Here is a 10,326-nt window from a genome sequence, read left to right on the forward strand (position 1 = left end):
CTAAATGCATTCAAAACTAGCCTTGTCATGAATGCATGTGGTGCTCTGTGTCCATTTTTGTACTGGCTTAAATGTTAAAGTAGCCATTTTCCTTGCAATGAAAATTAGTGTTAGCATTATGCAGGAGAAAAGTGCTATGTATTTTTTCTGCCCTAGTATCCTCCTCAGCATAGTTCTGACTGCAAATGCACAGTGGTGTGAAGCCCTGACAATGAATCTGGTTGTGTTATTTGATGCAAAGAAAAGTGGGGAGGAGCCTAAGGGAAGCCAGAGGAGAAATCTTATGGTTCGTAGCCAAACAAAAATCCATTACCATAGCTAACAGAAATGGATAAATGGTAAAAATAGTTCTTGTGCTACAGACTGTTGGTATTGTCTTGCATGCACTCGTGTGGTTGTGACATTCACTTTACACTCCCATATAGCTTTCTTCACTGCATTCGCCATCTCTGAGCATCAGCAGATGTTGGCCTTGGACTCTTAATTGGGAAACTCATATAGACTTGGATTAATCCAAGATGAACTGAAAGGATGCATTGCTGACCTCTTTGAATTTTGACACTTTTAGCAGTGGTGTAGTTAGTATCAATTGCCTTTGCTAAAAAGAGAATTATTTCAGTTGTGCTAACCTTTCAGAGTCCCCCCGTCACAGACCTTCCAAAATAGTCAGTAGCTCATGTTATCTGTTAGTCCCTACAAAGGGGGGGGGGGGCAATCAACCTTGCCTGCTCTCCTAGAGGTACTTCCTGCTTTGAACAGGTGGTCAGGTGACTATTGACAAATATGGCTTCTTCAAATTTGTTGCATAGCCTTAGTTCACAAATAATCCCTTTTAGATACCCTTAAGAGGAAATGTGGAATAGGTTTCACTTCAACAAGTGTCCATTCAAATATGAGCACTTTTTGATGCATAAAATACCATTCATAAATAATAGAGGGTTGCATCCAAGTTATACTTAGAGGAGACACATTGAAATTGATGCACCTACATTAGACATGCCTATTAATTTCAGTGGGTGTGCTCTGAGTAGGACTAACAGTGGATACAACCCAGTGTTTTCCCCATTCTGATCTACTGAGATTCACTGGACTGCAAATTGTGTGTGTTCACACACACATGCCAAACAAGATTAATAACATCAGGCTGCTTTAATGGATTCTGTGTGATTTCTTCTTTTGTCTATGCTAATGCAATATTTGTGTTCATTCCAGGAGGTTTTTCCTCTCTCAGCTGGGAATAGATTATTCTCAGGTAGTGCATTTAATATCGCTTGCTAGAAAACACTGAACTGCGTATATTGGCTTCTGTATGCCTGGAGCTTTCCTCAGTTTAGTGGAGAGAGGGGGGAAATGAACACAAAACATCCAGCATACAAAGAAAATCCATTGCAACAGATGTTCATGTATCATCCATAAGACTAAGATGATCAAAAGCATGCCCAAGGAAGAATAAAATATGTATATATTGGTGCGTAACATATATGTATAATTCTGTATTCACTTTGATCTCAAAGGATCTTGTATTAAAGCAGCACATCATTAATGCTTAAGTGCAATGCAAAGAGTGGTTGTTAAGTAAACACATCCTTTCTGATCATCTACACAAAAAATTAAATCAGAGCTTTCCCCATTAAGGTCATTTGTACCTGCTGTTGTCTATCAATTGAATAAGAGGTTCTTTGATCATTTCCAGCACATTTGATTCCAACGCTGATCTTTTCAGCACTGGCTTGGGGGCGGGGGGATAGCTGATAGTGAGATGGTTAGCAATTAATGAGTCCCAAAACCAATTTCAGAATACTGTAAAGCTTTTATGATCAGTTATGCCTACAGAGCACCTTACTTTGACCATCGTTAAATAATCATGGTATAGACGAACCTGTCAAAAATACTTTTGAGACTGAACACTGAAGATTAAAGTCCATTCCTTCATGCCTTCCCTTTTACACATTTTCTGCACTCAACCAGCAATTTAGGGGTGTTCTATGCATTATGTAGATGAGGTTGAAACTGCACTGCATCACTTCAGACAGTAGCCATATTTTTCACATGTCCCATGTAACTACACCGGAGCATGTCAAAAACTAGGACATCAGAGAAAGAACTGTGCTGAAACTGTTCTTCCAATGCACTGGTTTACTACATACAGTGAGTATATTTCATGTAAAAAAAATTGTGTTTTTTTTTTTAAGTGACACTACTATTTAACAAGTGAAGTCCATAATTCTCTCTCAATCATATACCACCCTATTAGCTTATTCTCTGTAAAGTGTAGGTTGGGCTATACGCCATCACTTATGAACCCTTCTCTATTACAAAATGTGACAAAGTGGAACCCACCACCGCACCTTGCTGTGTGCACGCTGCCTGTTTGGCCAGGGTTTTTCTCTGGTTCCCTGCCTTCCATCTCAATGTTGTCACTGCCTATCACATCTATGTGGCCACACTCGTCATGGTAGAGAAAAGCCATCACCCCTGAACCCCCCCCCCTTCCTGGAATTTCAAAGCCCTGATTTGAACCAGTTGTTTGTTAGCAAACTACTGCATCTAATCTGTATTCCGCAGTACACCATGACACTAATTATGCTAAGTAGTTTGTTAGAAAGTGCACAATTACGCAGAAAATAGGATTGATATGATGCACAGATAGTTTTGTGGGGGTGATTACCACCTCCGAAGCTATCGTTGACAGAGAAGTCAGAGTTTAGAAACAAACAATGTACTGAAGTACCAAATGCAATCAAAGTCAGCAGACGTTAAATCTGATGTTTGCAGTCGTGTCATTTTTCCTCCAATTACCTCTTTCAGAAACACAGTAGGGCCCTCTCCTGTGGAACAAACTGCAGACCACCAAGAATAATGTTCCACACTTCCCCAGACAATAGGGCATTCCAATACATGTCCAGTTTCCTTGTGACCACAGGATATTGGAGATTGTAGAATACTCGTAGTAGTATGTTTAAGTACATATATATTGTTACATGCTACCCTAATCTCCAAGCAATATGAGATTCCAGAGGTTAATGTGCTCACTCAGCGTCAGTGTTTCCTCTTGAAAATTAGGAAACTGTGGTGTCTTTAGGCTTATTTATACATATATACAACCCAAGCCTATGAAGGAGGGGTTAACAGCATACACACCCCAAGAGGTTCTGACTTCTCCCCTAGCCACAGCAGCCTTGGTTTTAAGGACGCCTCAACCATTGTTCTCAAATGTTGCTCTCTGACACTCTCTCTAGCCCACTACTTACAATATCTGTTGCATAACTCCGTTCTCCAATTTTAAGAACCCACTCACCGAACTGACTGGAGAACTGGGCCAAAACTAACAAAATGAATTTCAGTAGGGACAAATGTAAGGTTCTACAGTTAGGCAGGAAGAACCAGCTGTGCAAATATAAGACGGGGATGAGGCACCTGGCTTGCCCGTAGTACATGTGAAAAGGATCTAGGAGGTCTTAGTAAACCACAAGCTTCACATGAGTCAGCAATGTGTTGCAGAAGAAAGAAAGAAAAAAGCTAATGCTATTCTAGGCTGCATCAATAGAAGTGTAGTGTCCCAATCAAGGGAAGTAATATTTTATTCTGTGTCCAGTTCTGGGTGCTACAATTTAAGAAGAATGTTGACAAGCTGGAACGTGCACAGAGGAAGACAACCAAGATGATCAAGGGTCTGGAAACCAAGCCTTATGAGGAACGGTTGAGGGAGTTCCAGTATGTTGAACTTGGAAAAGAAAAGACTACAGTGGTGCCCCGCAAGACGAATGCCTCGCAAGACGAAAAACTAGCTAGACGAAAGAGTTTTCCGTTTTTTGAAGTGCTTCGCAAGACGAATTTCCCTATGGGCTTGTTTCGCAAGACGAAAACGTCTTGCGGGTTTGCTTCCTTTTTCATAAAACCGTTAATACCCAGGGAATCCGCGCTCCGCAAGACGAAAAAATCGCAAGACGAAGCAACTCGCGGAACGAATTAATTTCGTCTTGCGAGGCACCACTGTAAAAGGAGATAAAATAGCCATCTTCAGATATCTAAGGGGTGTCACACGGAAGATGGAGAAAGCTTAATTTCTCCTGCTTTAGAGGACAGAACTCAATCCAATGGATTCAAGTTTTAAGAAATGAGATTGTGACTAAACATCAGGAAGAACTTTCTGACAATGCTATGTATTCTAGTACATAGTGTCAAAAACTCATTAAGCCAGGACTAGGTTCCTCTGTGAGGTGATAGCTTGAGGGTAATGAGTGATTAGGATGACAAATGATCAAGGGCAAATCTTATTTGCAAATGAGTAGGCACACTCTCCCCTTCAACTGAGAATCTCAGAATTGTGGAGTTCAAAGGGCCCCCAGGGGCCATCTAGTCCAACGCCCTGTAATGCAGGAATCTCAATTTGATCATACATGGCAGATGGTAATCCAACCTCTGCTTTAAAACCTCCAAGGAAGGAGAGCCCACCACCTCTCATGGGAGTCTGTTCCACTGTCGACCAACTCTTATTCTAGTACATAGCTCAAATACACACATGGGTCTAGCCACCAGTTTTAACACCAAATTGTAATTACATTCTAACACCGATTAGACCCAGGAATTTAGGGTGTCTAGCACACACACTCATAACAATATACAGATTGAATAGCAAGAATGCAGGCAGCACTGCTAACCACAATCCAGGACCAATAGAGCAACCCAAAAACTGTAGGACGCCACTACAATTTTTCTAACCAAGCTTGAAAATCAAATGTATATGAAAGAAAGAGAAAGAAAAAACTACTTCTTTCTGCCCCCCCCCTTCCCCTCATTCACATCTGTGTAAACCATCTGAAGCTGCAAAATGGAACTGGAGATGAGACAGAGGAATCACCTCCCCAAATGCTCATGGAAAGAGTAAAAGACACGACACACATATCTTACAACCTATTGGCTGCAAGACACATGGTGCAGACTTAGGATAAAATTTTAAACACAGTTGAAGGTCCAAGTAAGACCTATGAACAGGATCTCCCTCTTAAAGTAACAGCAATAACAGTCAATGTAGTAATAGCAGTAGCTATAGGCAGACAGGTCAGTTCCTGGCTGCTGGCCTCAGGAAGGGAGGATTCAGTCATTTATGCCACACTATTTTCCTTGATTAAATTTCTTCTACACTACATAGGAGAAGGGGAGAAATTTGGTTCACATTTTAATGTGAGCAATCTAGTTTACACTTTCCCAAGTATTAAGTGACTCTTTCTTCAAGTGGCATTCCGTTCTCCATCCAAAAATTGTGATACAAAAATACATATCTTAGGCAAAATGACATACACGTCTATATTATATCAGGAGAAACTGCTTGCGAAAATGTATAAATTAGGCAAAATTGTGTTAAAATGTGTTTAGTAGGAGAAGGGATGCAAAAATGCAGATAAATTCCTGTGCATACTTTCCCCCCTCTTATTTTGCAAATAAGGAAAGGGGATGAACCAAATTTAAGGTTGGGAAAATGAGAAAGTGAAATTGACGTGTTAATTGACATATCTACTTTGGTCATAATATATAGTATTTGTACAAGTAATATGATGATGCTGTTGTTTTGGAAAAACTAACTGATGATTGTCCTTTTCAGAAAATATTGCTTATGGCATTAGTTTGAGTAAGACTTAAGAGTAGACAATTGTACCAAAATGTGTCCTTGCTTAGACTTGCTCCTAAAAATGGATAGACGCTTATGACCATGCAAAGTGAAGCATGAAGTTTGGACTCTAACATCTGCCAAACATTCTAAAACCATGTTAGGAAGTATATCAGAGTCAATTCTCAAAACCAGCTTACTACTACTTCATGTTTTCCACTTTGAAAAAGAACAACTATCCTTTTACTGCATGAGTGGCTGTGGATCAGCAATCACTAAGTGTTGTTTTGTACAGTGAAAGGCAGTTGTCTTTAGAAAGCTGGCAATGTGGTAAACCAACCAATAGCAAAGTCCCTCTGCCACAGGGAATTATTGGGGGGGGTGTCTGGGGGTATTGTGGTAACAGAAGGTGCAGTGTTTGGCCAGGGTGCTATAAAGGACCCATCCCAACAACCACAACAACAACAACACACACAAACACACGAGGGCAGGGACACACAACTGTTTTCCAATTAGTCCTCAAGATATTAAACCTAATATACTTTGCAGGCCATGTTGACATTTGTCATTGTACTACTATATTAATAGACTCCACATTGGGGTGAAGGATAGGATATAAATACTTTTCATAAACAATGAAATAGATAAATTAATATTGTATGTAAGGCTGGCACCAATTCTGAAGAGCCCTGCCGCCCACCCAGCAAAGTGCTCTCTAAGAACCACGTCCAACACTAGAGGCTGAAGGATTTAAAAACAAACAAACAGTCCAGTCTTATGCATATTTATTTAGAAGGAATTGCCACTAAGTTGAGTGGGAGATAGGCCTATTTATGGAGTCGGATCCAATATGTATAATAGGAGTTAGCAACGTGGTTGCTGCCGCCGCCACTGTGGTTTATCCCGCACCACTGGAGGTTCATGTAAAGTTTCCCTCAATTAAAGCTGCATACATAACATACATTTAAAGCACTTCCTCCAAGAGAATCCTGGGAACTGTCCTTCACAGAGCTACAACTGCTTGCACCTTTCAGAGACTACAGTTCCTGGGATCCTTGGGGTGGTGGTCACCACCCCACACAAGTGATCCATTGTGGCCAAGAGTCACTGTGTGGCATGGATGTCACTGAAGCCATGGGTTAAGGGCTCAATTCTATGTACGCTTACCTAAGAGTAAGTCCCATTGAATTCAGGTAGAGTTACATCTAAGTAAATAGACACAGAATTACACTGAAGGGCATCTAACTCCTAAGTAAGCATAAATGTCTTAGGCCAGGATTCAACTAAGTTGTTGCATAAGTGGAACGAAGTCCGCTCATACAACTTTCCCTGTTCTCCTCCCTCTGTACCTCCTAAATCTTCCCTGGAAGTTTGGGGAACTCACAGAAGAGGTTTAGGTGGGTTTGAGGGAGATAAGGAAAGCCCTGTTGCATGAGCAGACCTCCTTCTGTTCATACGTACCCCTACGTACAACTATGTCAAATTCCACCCTTTCGGGTGCAACATAGGGTGAAGGGAGTTGTTTACAGGCAACCCCCATTTTAGGCACGCACACACAGCACTAAAATTGGATGTGACCCAGAAACGTTATAAAATACATCACTAGAAGGGCGCAATGGGGTAGGGCAGAACAGAGCAGGGGCAGAATGGGGTGTTTAGATTGCACATGATTTCACGCAAGCACGCAGTGACTTGGAACTCAACCCCCACGCAAATCGGGAGGTGCCTGTATTTGTTAAGAACTGTGTGTTTTGTTTTCTTCAAATGTGATCATATGGGAGCTGTTACATACCCAATATAATTTTCTTTGATTTGACACCATCTTCAATTGCAGGTAAATGTTGAAACTAGGGTATACTACTGATTTAGTAATTCTAATCAAGATAATTTCTGTTTGCATTAGAAGATTTTCAATTATCCTAACCATTTCGTTTGCTCAGTAATAAATAATACTGCCTATGACGTTGACAACTGGATAAACAAGCCTAGACAGGCCTCCTCTTCTGGCTTTAGTGGTTGCTTGGAGTGCAAAAAATAATAATCTGCAGGTGACACTTTTCACAGCATGGAGAAAAATATAACCACTTGCTAATGTCTGAATGACAAGCTGCTGTTAAAGTCACAGCTACGGTAATCGATTACAATATTGGCAAGCCTAGTTGTCTTCGGCATAATAATTCACACTAATGAGATGTACAAATTGACTTTATACTGCACACATACATTAATTAACCAGATATGGAAAAAGATTTGTAGAAAATGAAGTAAAAAGGAGGGGGCAGCAACAGAAAAGCCTTTCCAGCACCTCCGTCCCAAGTAAAAAAGCTATATTCAGAGAAAAATGCTACTGATATCATATGCTAAATGCTGGGTTGTTACACTCTAAATTACATTCACCCTCATTTTAAATAAAGCATACCCATAAGAAACTGCAGTCCTAACCCCACTTACCTGGGAGTAAGGTCTGCTGAATTTACTTATGAGTAGATATGGTTAGAATTGCATTATTAGCTCCTAGTTACATAAAGCATGCTTGTGTCATGTTAGCATTTTTTTCAAACCAGACAGTTTCAAATGAAACTTTCTTTTTTAAAAAAAGCTTTTTAATTTTAATTTTTTTAACTGTGTTTTTTTAAACTGCTCTGATCCTGCTACTAGAATTATGAGATACTGGGAAGGGAAGCAACAACCATTCTGCAAGGTGGGCTGTTTCATCAGTATGGTGGCAAGTCAACCACATAACTTGAGGCCAACATGGTTTTAAAAATACGCTACAGTGGGATCTCAAGTTTGGGTACCTCTGCGCAAAAATGAAATCTTTTGCTCTGTGGAAAGGAGGATTCAGAAGTTTCCAAAGAGCTAATATTCAGAGACACTGAAAGATTTCCCTCCTGCCCACTCTTCTTTCAAGAGTGTTAGGGAAACCATTCTGGCCATAAACTACGCTGAGATTTGCTATCAGAGTGTTTATTTTATCAGCCTTGCATAACCATTCACAGAAAGTTTCCTTTTTGTAGAACAGTGCCTACACCTGAGGTCTCCTGTCATGAGTAGAAAGTGGTACAGCCCAAGTAAAAAAGTTGTACCAAGTGATTCTGTGTAGGTTGACTCTTATTCCCTATCACGAAACATGACACAGCCACTAACTTTAGGCAGTTGTAAAAAGCGATTAAATAAACGCATAGAGGAAAAGCCTTCACTAGCTAATAGTTACGATGTCTGTATGATTGCTAGTCGCTGTAACTCTCATGTCCTGCTTTTTCGATATCTCAAAGGCATCTGGCTGGCTACAAAGAGAAAGCTTGGACTACATAGACCTTTGGTCTGACTGAGCAGGTTTAGTCTTATGTTCCTGTACTTTAAGATGTATGAGATTATCTCTGAAGCATTGCAGGGGTTCTTATTGAAAGAAGAAATGGGAAGAAAACATCATTTCATTTCTGTGTTATCATATCTTCCAGCATTTCATGGATGAAAATAGGGACACCCTTGAGACTTGTAACACTCCTGTTCTCACATTCACCTCCCCTTTCTCACACACAAAAGTTGTCACACGTTGCTGAGGGCTCTTCCCTACCTCCTGTGCACCGTATTGTAACTTCTCCTGACTCTAGCTTTTGCAGCAGTAAGCTGATCTTAACAGTTTCCTTTTCTAAAAAAAGAAAAGAACAGAGAGAAAAGCAAGGCTTTTTAATACAGTATTTACTCTCACACTGGATCTGATTGTAGTCATTATAGAAGAACTACAATTCAAAACATATTCAGCAGCAAATGGTTGGCCAGAGTGGGAAATGGAATGAAACTCTTAAAGTGAAGAATTTCGTCTTCACTTTAAGACAAGTAAGAACCCAATCCTAGGCATGTTTTCCTAGCAAGTCCCTCTGAGTTATTTGGAGCATACTTCTGTATAAACACACCTAGGATTGGGCAGTAAGAAAAAATAAACTTGAATGTGGCCATGTGATATAGCTAGATGGTGTTATATTAGGAAAACCATACCCTATAATATATAATATGTCAATGGGGTGTTCTGCTATTATGCTATGCATTTTATATTTTTATGTTGCAAACCAACCAGTAATCGATGGGGATTATGATGCCCCAAAATGTTTTCAATGCAGGCCACGTTTTGAATTTCTGAACCCCATCCCTTCACAGCCATCTTTTTGGCAGGTGAGCTCAGAATATCCTTGCAGGGCTCTGCTGCTGCTGCGTGCATAACTTAATCTGATGATTGGGGCGCTACTAATCCAACACTGGCACTAGAAGAGAATTGGAATAGCACAATGCGGTGAATAGTGATAGTGGGGTGGGTGAGCAGGGCAGTTAATGAGAGCCCAGGCCAGGGACATCACTTGAAGCATATTCAACTTACTCTCATCCTCCTCCCTTGTACAGCAGACACTTAAGCAATTCTCAGACCCTGGGGTGCTCTGGGAAATTAAATGTGGCTAGACACAGCCACTGTGCTGCTTGGAACATTGCTCTAAGAATCAGACAAGCCTTTCTGATGAAAAATAGCCCAACCAAAGGACAGTTTCAGGTTCTTTCACAAGTGTGAACAGTAACCCAGTCCTTTGCTCCAAGCAAACAAAACAGAATGAGACAGAAAATGCATGTGCTGCCTAACTGTAAATAAAATCTCCCAGGAGGTTTGTGGAGAATATAAGGTATACATTAAAATTGTCCTTAAAAATCAGAATTAACAGATTTTCTTA

General features: G+C 40.4%; 1 protein-coding gene across 11 annotated transcripts in view; it reads left to right on the forward strand.

Annotated features, from left to right (window-relative positions):
• Positions 1-10,326, forward strand: part of NTNG1 (netrin G1) — a 210,175-nt gene that overhangs the window by 151,677 nt on the left and 48,172 nt on the right. The gene's annotated exons all lie outside the window — the stretch shown is intronic.

This window comes from Podarcis erhardii (assembly GCF_964252035.2).
Source record: "Podarcis erhardii genome assembly, chromosome: 6".
In the NCBI taxonomy this organism is placed as follows: Eukaryota; Metazoa; Chordata; class Lepidosauria; order Squamata; family Lacertidae; genus Podarcis; species Podarcis erhardii.